The sequence below is a fragment of the Equus quagga genome, chromosome 13 (assembly GCF_021613505.1).
Source record: "Equus quagga isolate Etosha38 chromosome 13, UCLA_HA_Equagga_1.0, whole genome shotgun sequence".
NCBI classification, from domain to species: Eukaryota; Metazoa; Chordata; class Mammalia; order Perissodactyla; family Equidae; genus Equus; species Equus quagga.
Window position 1 is genome coordinate 73719493 of NC_060279.1, and position 17224 is coordinate 73736716.

Consider the following 17224-nt stretch of genomic DNA (forward strand, 5'->3'; position numbering starts at 1 on the left):
AAATTGTCAACAAAATTTCCTGCTTGAAAATTACACTTGACTTTTACATTTCTATGCAAAGTTGGGAAAAAGTTGATCAATGTTTCAAGTAAAGTAAAGGAACACTAATTCAGTGTCATCACTGGTCTTTCATTTCTGTCCAAAGTGAAATGATAAGAGGGGACAGAACGTTCTCCTCTTAGGACAGCTGTGAATGGCCAGTTGGAGAAAAGCCTAAGCAAAGCACAGGGCAGCAGAGCCTAGAAGCTGAGCGCGTAGCGCCTGGCATTGTGATTTGTAGGCAAAAAGTGGAACATGTGACCCCTCTCTATGTCTTGGTGTTTTGTAACTTCTGCTTCCTTGTTTCTTAAGAGGGAAATTCTTGCCTTGTTGAGAGGTGGGAGACAATCCCACTTTGGAAGACGATGAAGCAAGAGTGGTGAGTGAGACGCTGTGGGAGGTGGGAGTGGGTCCAAAATAAAGAAGACAGTGCCTGCCCTTCCAGAACTCACTGTGTAGTAGCCAAGAATATACCAAGACTTCCTTCAGACTCCTGAAGTGGGTCTCCACACAGACCTTCAAAAGGAGAGATACACACCATTGCAAATACTAGTCAGAAGTAAGTCAGATTAGCTGTATGGTGCCAACGTAGACTCTAAGGGCATTTCGTATATTACACATCCTGTACACCCCAACCGGAGCCCGCATGTTTCTGTTCTGTGACTCTTGGCCACTCCGCCTTCTTTGACCTGCCCTAGGGATCCAAATGCCACACCAGATCATGGACGTCCTCTTTGCCTACCCAGCCCACACTGTTAAAAGGAGGGAGTCCTGCTTCAACCCCAAACCTTATGTTTTCTCTCACCCACAGCGTTACTGACTCCTTCTCCCACGCAGCAGGTTTTTCCTGAGCTCCCACCTTGTGCCAGATATGGTGCAAGGCACTGGGGCACATCTGGAAACAAGAGAGGTGGCTTCCTGTTCTCCTGGGAATTGACAGAATGAATGGGAAGACAAGCATGCAGCAACTGAATAAATAAATAGTTTGATGTAAACGCGCGATCAGGGCTGTTAAGTTTGAGTGTCCTTGGAACTGTCTTCGCCCATCACAATGGGTGTCTGATTTTAGCTGTTTCACCAGGGCTCCGACCACCAAACCACCCACCTGGCTCTTGTGAAAAGAAGCCAATGAAGGATGAAACCCTTGACAACAGGCCCCAGGAGGTGTAAGAAGGATGGCAGCTCTCCCCTGAACAACTGCTTGACCTTCCAGGGGACGCAAGTCCACTTTAACTCAGATGTCTGTTGCTCCTAGACTCTTAAGAAGTAACTCTAATCCCCAACCAACACCTGCAAGGGACACATGGTTCTGCCTGGGCCTGTTCATAAAGTCAGCCTCAATGTAGGGACTCAGCACCCGGGTCTGCAGGCCCTGAGTCACAAGAAGGAGCCTGTGTTCTGGTCTGAGGTGACAAGCTGCAGTTTGATCTGGGAATTGGTTTTGAAACATCTGGGCGCAGGCCAGGTGACAGAGGCCCAAGAGGGAGTGGGGGCATCTCTGCCAAAGCTGAGTGGATGGATGGAATTTGCCGGGCACGGGCTGTTGCTGATTTTACATCATTTAGCTCACTGCACCTCAGATAGTGGGCCTCACTGAAAACTGCTCATACCTTTAGGCTGACTTTTTTCGGACCTACTCAGGAAGCCTATAAAACAGGGCTACCTTGCCCTGGCCTTTTAGGGACCTGAGCACTCTGAATGCTGCAGGACTCCTGAATCCAGCCAAAGCCAGCTTCCCTTCCTCTCTTGCCCAGGCTTAAGTTTCAGGGTACATGCCAGCTTCTATGCCAACTTTTACAAATTAGTAAACAATTTTACTAGACAGACACAGTCCCAAGGATGAATGGCTTGGGAAGGGGACTGCAGGCTGGATTTCAGGCCCCTCTTACTGCCTTTGTAGGGTATATTGGGAAATGCACAACCCGTGCAACTGCACGAGTCAGCCTTGCCAAGCTCTAAGATCTCCAAGGACAGTTTCTGTCAACCCCTCCTTACAATGCATCCTACAAAGCCTGACTTAGCATCAGACCACGGGGATGACCAAGTAGCAACTGGAGGAGAAAAGGTAGTTACCTTTGATTCTACCTCCCTGCCCCTTCTGTTCTAGGGGCATCAGAAATGATTTGGGATCCTGAGCAGCAATTTATTAAGTGCTAAATAAGGACACCGACTCTGATAGGACACCCAGAAAGCAGGGCAAGTTTGAAGTCTGAAAGTCCAAACTAAAAAGTGGGAGTGGTTACCGTTACTTCTTACCTTGCTATCCTCAATATGTTGCAGCAGGCAGCCAGGCAAGCATTTCTACTGGAAGAAAACAGTGAGACTGGGATTGGAAGGCAAGGAGATGATGGTGGAGCAAGGAGCTAGAGGTGGTTGGAAGGAATGGGGCAAACATCTAGGGAAGGAGCTCAACAAGGAAAGAGGAGTGCGTGAGCGTGGGGGGGAGGCTGGCTGTAGAGGGGGATGGGGAATCTTGGCTGGATAACTCTTTACCTTTTTGAGGTTGAAGTCAGTACAGTCCAGAATCCTGAAGGTGCTGACGGTCTAGAGGGGTTGTGGAGAACCTGTCTGAGGAGACAACAGTTAGGCTGAGAACAAAGGTTGGGGAGGAATTAGACATAATCGTCTAATAGACATTTTAAAAGTTGAGTATTGTTTTATGTACAATAAACACCCTCACCCCTCCCACCCCGCACACAACTTAAGGATATGGCTCAATGAGTTTTGAGACATGAATATACTGTGTAGCTCCCCCTGGTGGGCGTGGGGATCCAGGTTCACTTTTTTCCATACAGATATCCATTTGTTCCTGTACCATTTGTTGAAAAGACTTCACCTTCTCCACTGAATTGCTGTGATGCCTTTGTAAAAAACTTACTGACCATATAGTTAGGGGTCGATTTCTGGACTCTCTTCTATTCCATTGGTCTATTTGTCTATCCAATGCCAAGGCCACATGTTTTTTGTTTATTTCTTTTTTTCTCTTTTTCTTTCTTTTATTGGATAAGTTTTCTTTGACCTCCTGTTTTTAACTTGACCGTATTCTATTTCAATTCCTTTGATGGTTACTAAAAATTTTAACATGTCTACTTAATGTTGTATCTTTAAAAATAATATGTACATAAATTTGCATTTTTAGTCTCCTCTTGAATAAGATGAGGACCTTACCACAATTTAACTTCCTTCAAAATGCTCCCTTCCCATCTTGCATGTTATTTTTTTCTGGTGTTATTTTTTAAACCAGATAATTGACTATTTACAATCAATGCATAAGTAAATTTTCTAAATAATTACACAATTTGTAATCAATGCATATTTAAATTTTCCAATCAATTTTTGCTAAGCTCTCTCCTCACTAATTCTTCTTGCATGGCACAACTTTGTCTTTATTTTCCTAAATCTGTTCTTTTATTTTTTTATTTTTTTTTGCTGAGGAAGATTCGCCCTCAGCTAACATCTGTGCCAGTCTTCCTCTATTTTGTATGTGAGTCACCACCACAGCATGACCACTGACAAGTGTTGTAGGTCCACCTGGGAACCAGACCCAGGCTGTAGAAGCAATGCTTGCCAAACTTAACTGCTAGGCCACAGGGTGGGCCCCTAAGTCCATTCTTTAATACTTCTTTCAGGGATGCTCTGTGAAGAGTAATAGCTCTTGACCTCTGGGTTTGTGAAAAGAAATTTCAACCCAGAATTCTATACTCAAATGAACTGTCATCAAGAGTGATTCCATTTCTAAACATCAGTTCAAGGTCTAGCTTCCAAAGGATTTATCTTGTCTAGATCCTCGCATGAACCACATGGGTTTTTGACTTTATTTTTTTTTAGAGTAGTTTTAGGTTCACAGCAATGTTGAGGGGAAAGTACAGAGATTTCCCATGTACCCCTAATCCCCACACATGCATCGCCACCCCCACTATCAACATCCCTCACCCAGCATACATTTGTTACAACTGACGAACCTACATTGACACATCATCATCACCCAAAGTCCACAGTTTGCCTGAGGGGTCATTCTTGGCATTCTACATTCTATAGGTTTGGACAAATGTATAATATGTATCCATCATTGTGGTACCATACACAGAGAGTTTTTACTGCTCTAAAAATCCCCTGTCCTCCATCTATTCATCCCTCTTCCCTCTCCTCTTAACCCCTGGAAACCACTGATCTTTTTACCGTCTCCATAGTTCTGCCTTTTCCAGAATGTCATATAGTTGGGATCGTATAATATATAGCCTTTTCAGATTGACTTCTCTCTCTTTAATATGCATTTAAGTTTCCTCCATGTCTTTTCATGGCTTGACAGCTCATTTCTTTTTAGTGCTGAATAGTATTCCATTGTCTGGACGTACCTCAGTTTATTTATCTGTTCATCTGCTGAAGGACATCTTGCTTGCTTCCAAGTTTTGGCGATTATGAATAAAGCTGCTGTAAACATCCGTGTGCAGGTTTTTATGTGGACATAAGTTTTCAGCTCCTTTGGGTAAATACTGAGGAGTGTGATTGCTGGATCATATGGTAAGAGTATGTTAAATTTTGTAAGAAACTGCCAAACTTCCAAAGTGGTGGCACTATTTTGCGTTCCCAGGCCACACAGTTTTGATTCCTGCGTAAGTAATAATGCTGTGACTAAGACGCCCTGGTGGCCACTGGAATGTTTCATTTCTTGTTTTTAGGTTTGGCTATATGTTTTTAAACTTGGGGAGTAGTCTGCATCTGTTTAATTCCCCGTCTCGAGCAGACATGTGTAGTCAGGAAAAGAACTACTCATGCAGAGAAAACAGCATGAGCATAAACCCTTCTTGATGAAAGTTTTGGAGAGAAGGACTGTGATTGCAGTGTCGTAAGGGAGAGAGACTCATAAGGTGAGATGCAAAGACAGGTCCAGGTCGCATAGGACCGGGGTAAGGAGTTTGGAATTTATTCCCAGTGGAATGGAAAACCATAGAAACATTTTAAGGAGAGAAGGGACATGATCAATTTCCAGATTTAAAAAGTAATTTGGCATTTATTGCTGGCTTTCCTGTTCTCTTTACTTATCCAGCTTCTGAGAGCTCCTGATTTTACTTTCATATACATATGTCTGTTTCCACAGCCTCCAAGCATTTACATTTTGAGAAGGCCTTCCACAATATAAATTAAAGCTTCCAACATTAGTCTGTAGAAAAGAAGGAATCGTGTCAAAGACCCGGCTTAACCCTGGATATAAATAGCATGACTCATAGGAAGCAAAAATGTAATTTACATTAGATTTGGCCAAGTTATTATTAAAATATATGGAGTAATTAAAATATATCAAGCAATTATTCAACAAATGCATTGCAAGAAAACAAGAGGGATGGAGTAGGGAACCTATAGATTAAAAGAGACTTAAAAGAAATATCAACCAGTCAGAGTGTAGAGACCTTATTTGGATCGCGATTTAAACAAACTCTAAAAACAAAGACATTTGTTAGATAATTGGCAAGTTGAACACTGATTGGATATTCTACGATATCAAGAAATTGTTAATTACTTTACATATGATAATAGTTATTTTAAAAGCCATTACCTTTTAGGCATATACACTAAAACATTTTCAGATGAAATGGTACGACGTTTGAGATTTGATTCAAAATAATATAGAGTGGGGTAAGTGGGTGGAAATATAGATGTATCGAGATGACTATAAATAGATAATTGTCGAAGCTGGAAAGTAGGTACATGGAAATTTATGATACTATTCTGTCTACTTTTGTATAGGTTTGAAATTTTCCTCAATAAAGATCTTTGAAAGAAATGAAAAGCAATTTGCAGTTTTTAAACATTCAGTAAGAAAACATGAATTTAATCAATACAGACTTTCCAGATAAAAATGTCTGTGATCCTTCCCTTTTCCAATGATTCTTTTCTTGATTATATGTATTAACTATCCATCCACCCATCCATCCATCCATGCTTTTATCTATCTATCTATCAATCTATCTATCTATCTATCTATCCATCCATTCACCTATCAATCATCTGTCTGTCTGTCTGCCTGCCCATCTGTCTAGCCTTACATTATCAATAACAATTGTTCAAATGTTTGGTTCAGAGTTGCTATCTTAATTTGAGCTCCCCAGAAGCATACCCTGAGATGAGGATTCGAGTATAAGCAGTTAATTTTCGAGGTCCAGGAAAACGTGGAGGGGAGTGAGGAGAAAGGAAAGCAGCCAATAAGCTGCCTTATCAAGCAAGTCAGCACTGAGGGTAACTGGAGCTAAATTCCTGGGAAAATTCTCTGATATAGTGTTACACACACACTTCTGAACAGTCCTCCTGAGTGGTGATGGGGTGTTTTGATACCAGCTCTGATCAGTGATTGGTTGAGGGCTGCTCCCAGGAGAAGTTAAGTCTCTGGCTCTTGCAGTGTGTTGTGCCCAGGCAGAACGCTATCCCACGAACTTGGGAAAAGGCTTTGGCACAGAGGTGTGGATCTTGGCAGATGGAGATGGAGCACACTGAATGGTCAGACCTAGGGGAGAAGGGCAGGGCTCCAACAGCATCTGTTATAGTCTTCCCCTTACATAACACAGACCTATTTGTGCTCCACATTAATTCCCTCCATCCTGTCACTGCTTCTTCAAGGTGGTGGCCAGTCACAATGTGAAAAATAAAAACTTATAATAGGAGGATTAGTGAGACAAATTACAGTCTCCACTGCTGAAGTTAGGTCTGATATTACAATGAATATTTATTATTTCCCTCCTTTACCACCTATTCTAGATTCCCCTCTCATTTGGCAGCACTTCCGGTGATCTAGGTTGCTTGTCCAGTGAGGTAACTTAGAGCTTCAGCTCTGGAAACAGGGAGTCTGGTTACCATGACCTCGTTAGGTGGTGGTTCATGCAAATTCCCATTTATTGTTCTCCCTGGATGTGGAGGTACCATGAGGAGCCCCAGTACCTGGAGTACCATACACCCTGCTCTCTTCCTCCACTATTTAGCATGGGATGTTCTCATGTTCTCATGGGATAATCCATGTGTGTTACTCCTGCTGGTATAATACTTCTTTCCTTTGCCTTCCGGTCCACAGGTGTGATGAGCCCGAAAAAATCGGCAGCTGTAAGTTTAGTTTTAGTGGAACCCTTACTGCGACCCCTGGTGGAAGTGTTCCCCCTGGGAACCAGACCTTCTAGCCCAGTAAAGCCTAAAGCTGAAGGACAGGAAGCACAAATTCTCCAAGCAGGTCATTGGAAGCGGTGGCGTGAAGGACCTCTCCTCTCCTTCTTTGACCCCTCCATTCCTGGATCTCTGATATTGGTTAGGTTCCCTAGAAGCCAAACCTGAGACAGGGGTTCCTGTGCAAACGATTTCTTGAGGGAGTGCTCTCAAGAGAATCCTGTAGGGGAGCGAGGAACCAGGATAGGGTGGGGAGAGAAGCTAGACAAAGATGGGTTTAGTAAGAATAAGTGGATCGATTCTGCAGGTTCAGAGCGTCTGAGGTAACTGCATTCCTTCCTGTCTTTAATTTTCCGATTATTCTTTAGCAAGAAAATATAGAGTGAGCTAGGCTGAGTTAGTTTCTTCGAACTAAGAGTGATTTAGCACAAATCAGAAGTTCTGAATGAAGACTGTACCAATTCTAACACTTTAAGTTGTAAATCAGCAGGTTCTCAAGTGCATGCATCCAGATGTCCCCACCCCACGCCCTCCTTATCAGGGCCCGACTTTGACCTAGGAGATTCACTGAGGTGGGGAGTTAAGCCTATTTACGTCATTCTCACAGTCAGGTCCTGGGCCCAATTTCCAGCACAACCTGCTATTCTTTTCAAAACAAAATCTATAGGATCTTGAAGCAGCCTAGTTGAAGTAGTTAAGATCAGGAATCCTGGGGTCAAAATATGTGAACTCATTTTCCAGTTCTGCTTCTCTCCCAGCTGTTTATTGCTGGATAAGAAACTGCCCAAACCTTCGAGCATACAAGAGTAAGATTGCAGTATTTCTCATGATCCTGTGGGTCAGATATTCAGATAGAGCATAGAAGGAGGGAGACTTCTGTTCCTCTTGATGGCTCCCTCTTCCCTTTCTTGCTTGTCTTTTTTCTTATTTATTTCTTTTATTCCCCCTTTCCTCCCTTCTTCCTTCCTTCCTTCCTCCCTTCTCTTCCCTTTCTTTATTCTTCTGTTTATTCTTCAGCAAGAAAGTAGAGAATTAGGCTACATTAGATTCTTTGAATTAAGAGTAATTTAGAATAAATTTGAATTTCTGTATGAAGATAGTACTAATTCTAACCGTTTAAATTTTAAATCAGTATGCTTCCAACCTACATAATTCACACTCAAGAGAAAGCTTTTCTTTGCTTTATAATTATTATTTCCTTTTGTATTTGAAATCACTGGAATCTACTTAAAGGTTTTTGTTTTGTTTTGTTTTGTTTTTTAAATCTCTAGATCTCTGACTATGTGTGAGGAGGAGTAAGTCAGGAAGACTTCAGGTTTTCCTCAATTTTACTCTCCAGTTGTTCTTTTTCAAACTTGGAAATTATCCAATATCTGATCTGAAAGTTGCTGTCTGCCAGTCGATGGGTGCTGGGGCGTGTTTTCAAGCCCTCTCCCATCTCCACTGTTAACATCTCAGGTGTCTCAACCTCTACCACCAGGATAGATTTCAGCCTCATTTTTAACCAATTAGGTTTCTGATTTCAGTGCTGGAGACCCTCCCATGCCAATGTCACATTGGCAAGGGATGATGGAAGCAACTTCAACCTTGTAAATTTGGCAATTTGGGATGGTAATTTCTAAAAAAACCTAGATGTCAGTTTCCCTAGAATCAAGGAGAAGAAGCCACACTCCACTGATGGACTCCTCTCTGGATGCCAGCCACAGAGATATTGCAGTCCTTGGCAGGAATCGTGTAGCAACCAATCCAACACTCTGGGATGAGTCCCTTTCCCTGAAATTTCTTTCTGAAAAGACTTATTCTCTGCTTTATCCCTCATTGCTGCTATGTCCTGGCTACTTCAGAAGAAAGGTTTCTAAGATTGAAAATAAAGCAAGGATATCCACTCTCACCACTTCCATTTAACACTGAACTGGAAGTCCTAACAAGTGCCATAAGGCAAGAAACAAAAAAAAGGCATACAGACTGGAAATGTATACATAAAATTACCTATTCACAGACAACATGACGATGTTCATAGAAAATTCCCAATAATCTCCAACAATAACAACAAAAGCAACCCACAAGAACTATTAAGTGAATTTAGCAAAATCACAGACCCAATATTGTTAAGATGTCAGTTCACCAAATTGACCTACAGATCCAATGCAATCTCAAAGAAATTCACAAAAGGCTTTGTAGAAATTGACAAGTTGACTCTGGAACTTACGGATAATTATAAAGGACCCAGAATAGCCAAAAAAATTTGAAAAGGAAGAATAAAGTTGGATTAATATACTGATGGATTTAAAGATTTCATATAAAGCTGCTAATATTAGTGTAAGAATAGACACATGGATAAATGGAACAGAACAGAGAATCTAGAAATAAGCCACATTAATATAGACAGTGCCAAGGATATTCAGTAGGGCAGAGGATAATCTTTTAACAAATGGTGCTGGAGGAATCGGACATCTGTATAAAAAAAAAGAATCTCTGCCCTTTGCTTATACCATAAACACAAATAAAAGCAAAATGAATTATAGACATAGACATAACAGTTAAAACTATACACTTTTAAGGAGAAAATCTTCATAACCTTGAGGTAGGCAAAGCTAAGACACAAAACACACCATCAAAGGAAAATCTAATAAATTGGGTTTCATCAAATTAAAACCTTCCGCTCTTTGAAAGACAGCACTGAGATTATGAAAAATAAAACCTAGAAAAATATATTGGAAATACATGTCTGACAAAGGACTTGTATCCAAAATATTTAAAGAATACTTGCTACTCTACAAGAAGACAGACCATCAGATTTTAAAAATGGGCAAGATAGTTGAACAGACTGCACAATGGAGGACATGAACGCATGAGGAGATGTTGAATGGTACTGTTCACCTGGGAAATAAAAATTATAAGGTACCACTATACACCCATTGGAATAGCTCATAGCAAAAACACTGACAATATCAGGTCCTGATGAGGATGAGGAGCAAATGTAACTCTCCTATGTTGAATATGGGAGTGTAAAACGGCATACTCTGGAAAAGTTTGTTTCTTATAAAAAGAAGCACACACTGTAAGATCCCACAATTGCACTTCTAGGTATTAATCCAGGATAAATGAAAATATATTTCACAAACGCTTATACACAAATGTTTATAACATTTTTATTCATGATAGAATAAAACTGGAGACAGTCACAAGACCCTTAACACATGAAAGGATAAAACAAATTTTGGTGTGGTCATAGGATGGAATATTAATGAGCAATAAAAAGAATCACACTGCTGAAACATGCAACAACTTGAATACACATCAAAACATTACGCTAAGAAAAAGAAACTGAGCACAAAAAATACATACCGTAAGATTCTATTCATATGAAATTTTAGAACAGGTAAAACTATTAGAAGGTGACAGAAGCAGATCAACGGTTGCCGAAGATAGGAGGTCAGGAATTGACTACAGAGAGGCAGGAGGGAACTTCTTGGGTGGATGGAAACATTCTACGTCTCGATTGTGGTAATGGTCATCCCAGGTGAACACATTTGTTAAAAATGGCTGCAGGGGATCAAGTGGCACAAACTTGCATTTATAAAATAAAGAAGTCATGGGGATGTAACGTTCAGCATGGTGACTATAGTCAATAACATTGTATTGCACATTTGAAGTTGCTAAGAGAGTTTTCATCAGAAGAAAGAAAAATGTTTGTAACTTTGTATGGTGATAGATGGTAACTAGGCTTACTGGGGTGATCATTTCTTAATGTATACAAATATTGAATCATTATGTTGTATACCTGAAACTAATATAATGTTATGTCAATTATACTTCAATTAAAAAACTTATCAAACCATAGACTTAAAATGGGTGCATCTTATCGTATGTAAATTATATCTCAATGCTGATTAAAAGCAACAATTCATTTTACTAGTTGACAAGATAAAAGAAACCTATAAAGTGAAGATTTGGTGCTGACCTTTGAAGAGTTACTTTTAACATCTTCAGCTTGAAGCTCATCTCTTCCCTGGCCCCTTCTCAGGGAAGTTCAGTGAAGAAAGAGCTCTCTTTTTTTCCTCCTCCCTTTCTAGCCTTTTTAAGAATGAAAGTATTCTTGATCAAGGAAATGAAAAATGAGTTTATATTCAATTTTTTTATATTCAGAGTTGGTTTAACATGAATTAGAATTTTTGGAATAAGACAGTATTAATTCTAACATTTTTAAGTATTAAAGCCAATAAGCTTCCAACATGCATAATTCACATTCATGAGAGAGTTTTTCTTAGCTTATGAATTACTACTTCCTCTCACCTTTGAAATCACCAGGATCTATTTAGTAGCTTTCTTGTTTTTGTAATCTTTTTATCTATGAGGAGAATTCAGCTCAGGGAGATTCAGGCATTTCTTAGTTTTGCTCTTTTGCTCCCACGCACAAACATTGAAAGACCAAATTTCTTTTTTTTTAAAAATATTTTTTGTGAGGAAGATTGGCCCTGAGCTAACATCTGTTGCCAATCTTCCTCCCTTTTTTTCTCCCCAGAGCACCCAGTGCATAGTTATATATCCTAGTTGTTTGTCTTTCTGGTTCTTCTATGTGGGACTCTGCCTCAGCATGGCTTGACGACCGGTGCTAGGTCCGTGCCCAGGATCCAAACCAGCAAACTCTGGGCTGCCAAAGTGGAGCACATGAACTTAACCACCACGTCAGGCTGGCCTCCCCAAATTTCTGATTTGAAAATTGCTGACTGCCAATCCCTCTGCCATCACCCCAGCTGTCGCTGCCTCAACATGAAGATGGATGGTTTTTCAGCCTCACTTTTTTTTACCAGTGAGGCCTCTAATGACCCAGTGATTTCCCCCTTGATTCCTGCTGGAGTACCTTCTGCCACTTTTTCCAGAGATGATAGAAGCAACCACAGAATTGTACATTTGGCCATTTTGGATTATAATTTCTCAAAATCTAGATGCCAATTTTCCCAGAATCAAGGAGATAGAGGCCATACTTCTTCTCCTGAAATCAGCTACAACGTTACCACGGCACACTGTGTGAGGATGGGCCAGCCAGCAACCTAACATTCTGGGATTATTTTCTTCCCTTGAAAATTCTCTCCAGCAATATCTGCACTGTGGTTTATCCCATATAGCTGATTTATCCCGGCAATTTAAGGAAGACATTTTTTTCCCCTCCAAACCTTGTCATCCAATTTACAGGGCCGGCGGTTCACTGGGATTCATACAAAGCTTCTCAAACTCACTAGTAGTCAGAGAAATGCAAATGAAAGTAACATTGAAATGCCACACCTTGCACACCTAAGATTGACAAACGTTTCATTTTTATTTATTTTTGTTTGTTTTATATTTATACGTTTATTTTTTTATTGCGGTAACATTGATTTATAACATCATATAAATTTCACGTGTACATCATCATATTTTGATCCTGTATAGATTACATTGTGTTCACCACCCAAAGACTGATTACCATCCATCACCACACACATGAGCCTGATCACTCCTTTTGCCCTCCTCCCTCCCCGCTTCCTCTCTGGTAACCACCAATCCAATCTCTGTCTCTATGTGATTGTTTGTTGTTGTTTTTATCTTTTACTTATGAGTGAGATCATACAGTATTTGACTTTCTCCCTCTGACTTATTTTGCTTAGTGTAATACCCTCAAGGTCCATCCATGTTTGATACTGACCCTAATATCAGTTTCCCCACATTAAACCTGGCATATATGGGGTTAAAACCAAAACGCTCTTTCCCTGCTTACTCTCTGGCTTCCTGGCTCCAGAATCCACTATCCTCCATGGAGACAGACACCGTCAAGGACAAGCACCTGGATTATCTCCTCCCTGAGAAGAGATACAGGCTGGTGGGAAAGCTCCTGACCAGCAAGGTCACAGGCTTCCTCCTCTATGCAAGTGTCTCAAGGCCAAAGACAGGCTGGTGGGAAAGCTCCGACCAGCAAGGCCATATGCTCTCCCCCCGACCTAAAACCCCAAATAAAAACCCTTTCTTTTAGCTTCGCAGGGAGTTTGGGATTTCAGCGTTAGCTGCCCTCTCTCCTTGCTCGGCACTGTGCAAAAATAAAATTCCTGCTTTCTTCCACCACACCTGGTGTCAGAGATTGGCTTGCTGCGCAACGGGTGAGCGAACTCACTTTGGGTTCGGTAACATGTTGTCACAAATGGCCGGATTTCATCGTTTCTTATGGCTGAGTAGCATTCCATTGTGTATATATATGACATCTTCTTTATCCATTCGTCCCTTGCTGGGTGCCTAGGTTGCTACCAAATCTTGGCTATTATGAATAATGCTGCAATGAACATAAGGGTGCATGTATCTTTATGCATTCGTGTTTTCATGTTCTTTGGAGGTATACCCAGCAGTGTAATAGCTGGATCGTATGGTAGTTCTAATCTTAATTTATTGAAGAATTTCGCTACTGTTTTCCATAGCGGCTGCACCAGTTTACACTCCCACCAGTGATGTATGAGAGTTCCCCTCTCTCCACCTCCTTTCCAACACTTTTTGCTTCCTGCCTTGTTAATTATAGCCATTCTGATTGGAGTGAGGTGATAGCTCATTGTAGTTTTGATTTGCCTTTCCCTGATAGTTAATGATGTTGAACATCCTTTCATGTGCCTGTTGGCCATCCGTATATCTTCTTTGGAGAAATATCTGTTCATATCTTTTGCCCATTTTTTAATTGTGTTGTTAATTCTTTTTTGTTGTTGAGATGTATGAATTTTTATGTATTTTGGATATTAACCTCTTATCAGATATATGAGTTACAAATATCTTCTCTCAATTGTTAGGTTGTTTTTTTGTTTTGTTGATGATTTCCTTTGCTGTGCAGCTTTTTAGTTTGATGTAATCCCATTTGTTTATTTTTTCTATTGTTTCCCTTGTCTGGTCAGACACGGTACTTGAAAATGTGCTGCTGGGACCAATGTTGAAGAGCCTACTGCCTATGTTTTCTTCTAGAAGTTTCATGGTTTCATGTCTTACATTCAAGTCTTTAATCTATTTTGAGTTAATTTTTGTGTATGGTGTAAGATAATGGTCTACTTTCATTCTTTTGCATGTGGCTGTGCAATTTTCCCAACACCATTTGTTGAAGAGACTTTCCTTTCTCCATTGTATGTTCTTGGCTCCCTTGTCAAAAATTAGCTGTCTGTAGATGTGTGGATTTATTTCTGGGCTTTCAGTTCTGTTCCATTGATCTGTGTGTCTGTTTTTGTGCCAGTACCATGCTGTTTTGGTTCCTATGGCTTTGTTGTATATTTTGAAATCAGGGAGTGTGATACCTCCAACTTTGTTCTTTTTTCTCAGGGTTCCTTTGGCTATTTGGGGTCTTTCGTTGTTCCATAGGATTCTTTGTTCTATTTCTGTGAAGAATGTCATTGGGATTCTGATTGGGATTGCACTGAGTCTATAGATTGCTTTAGGTAGCATGGACATTTAAACTATGTTAATTCTTCCAATCCAAGAGCATGGAATATCTTTTCATTTGTTTGTGTCTTCTTCAATTTCTCTCAACAATGTTTTATAGTTTTTAGCATGGAAATCTTTTGCCTCTTTGGTTAAGTTTGTTCCCAGGTATTTTATTATTTTTGTTGCAATTGTAAATGGGATTGTATTCTTAATTTCTCTTTCTTATACTTTCGTTGTTAGTGTACAGAAACACAACTGATTTTTGTATGTTGATTTTGTATCCTGCAACTTTACCATATTCATTTATTATTTCTAAAAGTTTTTTGGTGGATTCTTTTTTTTTTTTTTTTAAAGTGACCTTCATTTAGTCACATAAACTAATGATTTATTAGGATGGTTGTGGTTTGAAGATTTTTTATTTTTTTCCCTTTTTCTCCCCAAAGCCCCCCAGTACAGCGTTGTATATTCTTCGTTGTGGGTCCTTCTAGTTGTGGCATGTGGGACGCTGCCTCAGCATGGTCTGATGAGCAGTGCCATGTCCGCGCCCAGGATTCGAACCAACGAAACACTGGGCCGCCTGCAGCGGAGCGTGCGAACTTAACCACTCGGCCACGGGGCCAGCCCCTTTTGGTGGATTCTTTAGGGTTTTCTATATATAGTCATGACAAACATTTTAAAGTTGATGTTTCATTATATGTTACTGCATAACAAACCATCCCAAAGTTAATGACAATGCCCTTAAGATTCTTGGAATCTCTCTTATATGGGGAAGAGGATCTAAGAGACATGCCCTTAAATCTTTCCGGCATCTCAAAATCAGAAAATGGTCTTACAGCTGCATCTTTGACTTTGAGGATTTACCTCAAAATTTACCCTGAGACCAAATTTTATTGACAACACACCAGGTTTGGTTTTTGCATTTTCTTACTTTGAGAACCTTTTGCTTGCTAGAAAGACCACCCTGGGTCCTCAAATTTTCTCTAAATTCTGCTATAAAACTAAACAGTTCCTTCTGGAGTTCATCTCCCTATCTTGTATTTTACCATAGACAGCTGGAAGAAGCCATCTGTCCCTTTTAACACTCTACCTGGGAATTTCCTCAGCTAGCTCTTACCAGATGCGGTGGGCACTGGAGTTCATTTCTGGGAAGAAGCAGCCTCAGATGCCTTGCGCCATCCACTTGATGGAAGAGAGTAGAATCTGGTACCTGGATTAAACCAGAAGGGTCATAATTCTAACGTCCTGGGGAAAATACTGAAATTCTGCTCCATTACCCTCGAGCCTTGAACGACCGAAGACTTTGAGTTTGAGAGTATATGCCTGCAGACAGAATTATCTTGCAAAACAGTGAAGTATGCAAAATCTTTGGGGAGTCTAATATTTATAAAATTAATTCACAGAAGAGAGTTACTAAAAACATTTACGTGAGGTTAGGTAAATAGCAAAAACATTTTTCATTCAATTCACTATTATCTATTAAACGCCTACTTTCACAAAGCCCTGCGTGAGGAACGTGGGGCTGGAACCAGACAAAGAAGAGTGAGGCCTAATCCCTGCTTTCAAATTGGATAATATTTCAGAGAATATGACCTAAACGAATACGTGATGACATATGGTTATCTTCCAAGTGAGCACTCATCAAATAATTGCTTTTCCAATTTTTTTCTTACCATAGATTCTCACGGACAATCATTGTTAATATAGTTTCACTAATATTGAGAATACTCTATTTAGGAAATTAACCACTTGTGTCGAAAGCTAATTGTTAATGCAAATTTAACCCATATCATCTGGAAAAAAGTAAATTTACAAAAAAGGAAATATTAAAAACAATGCCAGTTTGTAAAACACAATTCTGAAAGATTCTGTTTGGAACAAATGAGGGTCTTATGGTGCTAGGTTATTTTATGCCTGTTTCCCAATTCGATTCTTCTGCTTTCCCCTACAGGGCGACATAACAGAAAGAGCATGGGCTTTGAGGTTAGCATATCTGGGTTCAAATTCTTGCTCTATCACTTAAATGCTGTGTAACATTGGGTAAGTCACTGAATGTCTCTGGACTTCAATTTCTTCGTGGGTAAAATGGAGACAATAAATTGTATCCCCAGCCCATAATTCAGTCCCCGGCTGAGTGTCAGAACTCAACATTTGTTAAACAAACAAATGAGTAATACCAGAAATATTCCTCCCACACGGCTGACATTTAATGACAGATCTTTGCTTGCCTGTCGCAGTGGTTACTCTTTCGGGGAAGATTCATCAGAACAGCTGCTACCACCTTGCTTTATTTTCATCATCAATGAAATTACGATTATCTGTTAAATTGAATTTTATGTCCACTAGCCAATGGTATTCAGTTTTCCTCCCAAAGATCTGGGACAGCAAAGGTTTCAATTGCCTGATTTGGTGGCCTTGTCTCTGCGTCACTAACTGCTTCCAGCACAGGCAGCTCCGCTAATGGCTTTCTTCTTCCATTTTCTTATCATAGAGGAAAATGACAAAGTCCCACCATCATCAGCTCCCTTCTTGATTAAATACCTGCTGGGTCACTGCTGGTCAAGTGTGGGTTTGTGCTTCACACTCCTGAGGTAGCTCCGGTTTTCTGTTACTGTGG

The 17224-nt window shown here is 40.3% G+C and overlaps 1 long non-coding RNA gene across 1 annotated transcript; it reads right to left on the reverse strand.

The window, feature by feature from the left end:
- Nucleotides 1–470: 470 nt before the first annotated feature.
- On the reverse strand, nucleotides 471–2611 carry LOC124251077 (uncharacterized). Its single transcript, XR_006891672.1, has 4 exons — nucleotides 2533–2611; nucleotides 2296–2343; nucleotides 845–965; nucleotides 471–555 (listed from the first exon to the last, which is right to left on the reverse strand). It is a non-coding gene; the product is annotated as an uncharacterized LOC124251077 (long non-coding RNA).
- Between the last annotated feature and the right edge of the window lie 14613 nt (nucleotides 2612–17224).